Below are 3,990 nucleotides of genomic sequence, written 5' to 3'. Positions count from 1 at the left end.
TGATTTCACTGCATTTGTTCGCTTTCGCGGGACACGTGGTTGTGCGGATGTGTGCGAAGGCTGTTTACAGTTACTTGCAGCGCGCCCGGCGGGCCGGTTAATGCGACACATGGCTGGCGAAGTTGCAAAAGAGTCCTGAGCACAGTCAAGCGTGTCTTGTCTATCCAATATGTCTATCACTTGTTGAAGGGAGGGATTAACTAGTTTCAAAATCTGTTCCCGTATGCGAACATCAGAAACGTTCTGTGCAATTGCATCACATACCATTGTATCTGAATAAGGAAGGCCAGTCACATTCAAACGCACAATCCCTAGTAAGGCCTTGCAAAGTTGCAACCCACTCCCTATTAGTTTGACCGGCCGTACGTTTTGTACGAAAGAACGTATACCTTTTTGCAACTACATTAACTGTTTCTTTGAAATAGGCGTCCAATGCCGACAAAATTTCTTCGTAGGACAGAGTTGCTACATCACGTCGGGGAAACAATTTCACTATCACACGGTACGTTTGCACCCCTACACACAACAATAAGAGGCTGCCGCTCGTTACCTTGAATTCTGTAGGTGGCGAGATGAAATCCAAACTGGCGGGACCACTCAGTCCATGTCTCGTGCGTCGCATCAAAATTGCGAAACTGCGGTGCAACTGCGGTAGCGGTGAAGCGGCGGCGGCCGCATCGGTTTGCAGCGCACGTTGACCCTGGACGAGCTGTCCAAGGGCATCCAATAACACCTGCGTCTGCTGATTCTGCAAGCGATAAAATTCAGACAGTACATCTGGCGAAGCCATGACACAAATAAATCTAAGCAATTAGAAAGAACAAGACCCGTTCCGTTAAATCATCGCCAATGATGTGTTGGCAAATGTGCCAACACCTTGTAGATAGAGGAAGCCTAAAATGCACGCTATCTAACGCAGACGGGCGTGAATTCTGGAACAGGATAATTAGTGAATGCTAATAAGAAAAGTATGCAGCTCCTCGAATACTTATCTTTATTCCATCCTTGTGGTACATCGCTCTTGATAATACAAAGAAGACTATCTTCAGATACGGTTAATGGCGCCTTGCTAGGTCGTAGCCATGGACTTAGATGAAGGCTATTCTAACAGTCTCTCGGCAAATGAGAGAAAGGCTTCGTCAGTGTAGTCGCTAGCAAAGTCGTCGTACAACTGGGGCGAGTGCTATTCCGTATCTCGAGACCTGCCTTGTGGTGGCGCTCGGTCTGCGATCACACAGTGGTGACACGCGGGTCCGACATGTACTAAATGGACCGCGGCCGATTTAAGCTACCACCTAGCAAGTGTGGTGTCTGGCGGTGACACCACAAAAGTGAAACAGATTTACAGGTCTGAAATAAAGACAGCTAAGTGCAAAGCAAATGATTATTAAAACAGAAACTAACTGTGATAATAAAGTATACCAGACACCAATTCCACCTGTTATTCTAAATGTGCAGTTTGTTAGTCGTCAATCAGATAACAGCATAATGGAGAATGTGAGCAAGGCAGAGGCACTGCTGCCAGAAATGAACAGTAAGCAGACAGACAGCTTTCACTGAACTTGTGTAACCAAAAAGATGGTCAATGAATCAGTAGCTAAGCTTAGTAATTCTAGAACAGAGGATTACTAATGGTCTCTCAAATTATGTTATTAAATACATTAGAAATCAAATTGTAATGCCACTGACTAAAATAATCAACAAAATTTTAAATTTAGTTATCCAGAATGTTTAAAAATATCTTTAGTTACACCAATACATAAGATAGGAGAGATAGCATTGCCAGATAACTATCGACCAATATCACTTATACCCATAATATCAAAAACAATAGAATACTGCATGCATAAACAGATGAGTCAATATTTTGAACATAATAATATACTCACCTCCTCACAGTAAGGTTTCAGATCTAGCCTTTCTACAGTTAAAGCAGTTGAGAGTATGGTAGCAAAAATATACAATTGTTTTGAAAATAAAGATATTATCTGCGCAACGTTGTTGGATCTCAGGAAACCTTTTGATAAGGTCTCCCACAATATTCTCATAAAAAATCTCAACCATGAGAGAGAATGCTCTATGCCTAATGCAGTCATACTTGGACAATAGAAAACAGTTAGATAAGGTAAAGCATGTGATGCAGTGCTATATGCCGATGACACAACACTCATCACTTGTGATACCAATCTTGAAAATGTGCAACACATCATGGCAGTGGCAATGGAGAGGTGCACTACTTGGTTTGAGGCAAATGTACTGCAGAAGAGTGATAGTAAAACTGAAGCTATTGTATTCAACCCAAATGCTTCCGGTCATGGTAACAAAACAGTAAAATTATTAGGATTTCATAAAGATCAAAAGCGTAGCTGGGATACTCACACAGGGAAGATATGTGGCAAATTGGCACGTGCCATATATCTGCTGTACAAACTGAGGAGCAGTGTCAGTAAAGAACTTCCATTGTATGCGTGTTTCGCATTCTTCCATTCGCACCTAAGTTATGGACTACTATTATGGGGCAATTCTGTAGGCTCAAAATTAGTGTTTAAATGGCAAAAGAAAGCCATAAGGTGTATAGCAGAACTTAGCCCATATGAATGATGTCGAGATTATTTTAAGAAACTAAATATAATGACAGTGCTTGGCCTATATATTTACAACTGGTTTGTCTTCATTAAAGAGAATCAGAGTAAATTTGACTTAAGGAGAATAGTTCATGACCATAACATAAGATAAATGTTGACTAACTGAAACCCTCAGCTGCCGACAGGTGTTGTTGATATACCTCGATGTGGACAGCTGAAAATGTGTGCCCCGACCGGGGCTCGAACCTGGGATCTCCTGCTTACATGGCAGACGCTCTATCCATCTGAGTCACCGAGGACACAGATGAATAGCGTGACTGCAGGGACTTATCCCTTGCATGCTTCCTGTGAGACTCACATTCCCAACTGTCCACAATTCTACATATGTAATTTACCTTATAGACATTTGCCCATTCACTCATTACTCGAGCATGCTTTGGCGATTCCCGTAAGAGTTTGGGCAACCTGTGCGCATTCGCACAGACGAAGGTCAATGGCTGGGTAGCCTGTAACTATATATATATATGAAGACAGTAACTGTTCTCGAAAGAACAGATTGCTGTTGTTGACCATGCAGCTTTTCCCTGGAATAAATGATGACTAACTGAAACCCTCAGCTGCTCACAGGTGTTGTTGATATACCTTGATGTGGACAGCTGGAAATGTGTGCCCCAACTGGGACTCGAACCTGGTGAATGGGCAAATGTCTATAAGGTAAATTACATATGTAGAATTGTGGACAGTTGGGAATGAGAGTCTCACGGGAAGCATGCAAGGGATAAGTCCCTGCAGTCACGCTATTCATCTGTGTCCTCGGTGGCTCAGATGGACAGAGCATCTGCCATGTAAGCAGGAGATCCCGGGTTCGAGTCCCGGTCGGGGCACACATTTTCAGCTGTCCACATCGAGGTATATCAACAACACCTGTTGGCAGCTGAGGGTTTCAGTTAGTCACCATTTATTCCAGGGAAAAGCTGCACGGTCAACAACAGTAATCTGTTCATTCGAGAACAGTTACTGTCTTCATATATACATAACATAAGAATTGGACATACAATTAATATGCCATATGCTAGGCTTGCAAAGACACATAATAGCTACGAATACCTTGGTCCTGTATACTTCAATAAATTACCTGAAAATGCCTACACAGTGCCAGTAAATAAATTTAATACTAGTCTTTCAAGGTGGTTCAAAAGTAAAGTAATTTACTCTGCTCAAGAGTTCCTTGAGTATGTGACAAATGACCCACTTTCTTTGTGAGAATGAACTATAAATTAACTGCAGACCATACAAATGCCACACTGTGAACTATTTTATTACTGTTTCATGTACTTATTGTTAATTGTCTGTTGGATTATTTGACATTCACTGAACTATGTGGTTAATTTATCTTGTAATTGAT

At 41.9% G+C, this 3,990-nt stretch overlaps 1 non-coding gene across 1 annotated transcript; it reads left to right on the top strand.

The window, feature by feature from the left end:
• The first annotated feature begins 3,395 nt into the window (after positions 1–3,395).
• Trnat-ugu lies at positions 3,396–3,469 on the top strand. Its single transcript has one exon. It is a non-coding gene; the product is annotated as a tRNA-Thr (tRNA).
• Positions 3,470–3,990: the final 521 nt, after the last annotated feature.

Source organism: Schistocerca piceifrons, chromosome 1, assembly GCF_021461385.2.
Source record: "Schistocerca piceifrons isolate TAMUIC-IGC-003096 chromosome 1, iqSchPice1.1, whole genome shotgun sequence".
NCBI classification, from domain to species: domain Eukaryota; kingdom Metazoa; phylum Arthropoda; class Insecta; order Orthoptera; family Acrididae; genus Schistocerca; species Schistocerca piceifrons.
This window is presented reverse-complemented; position numbering and strand designations above follow the sequence as displayed.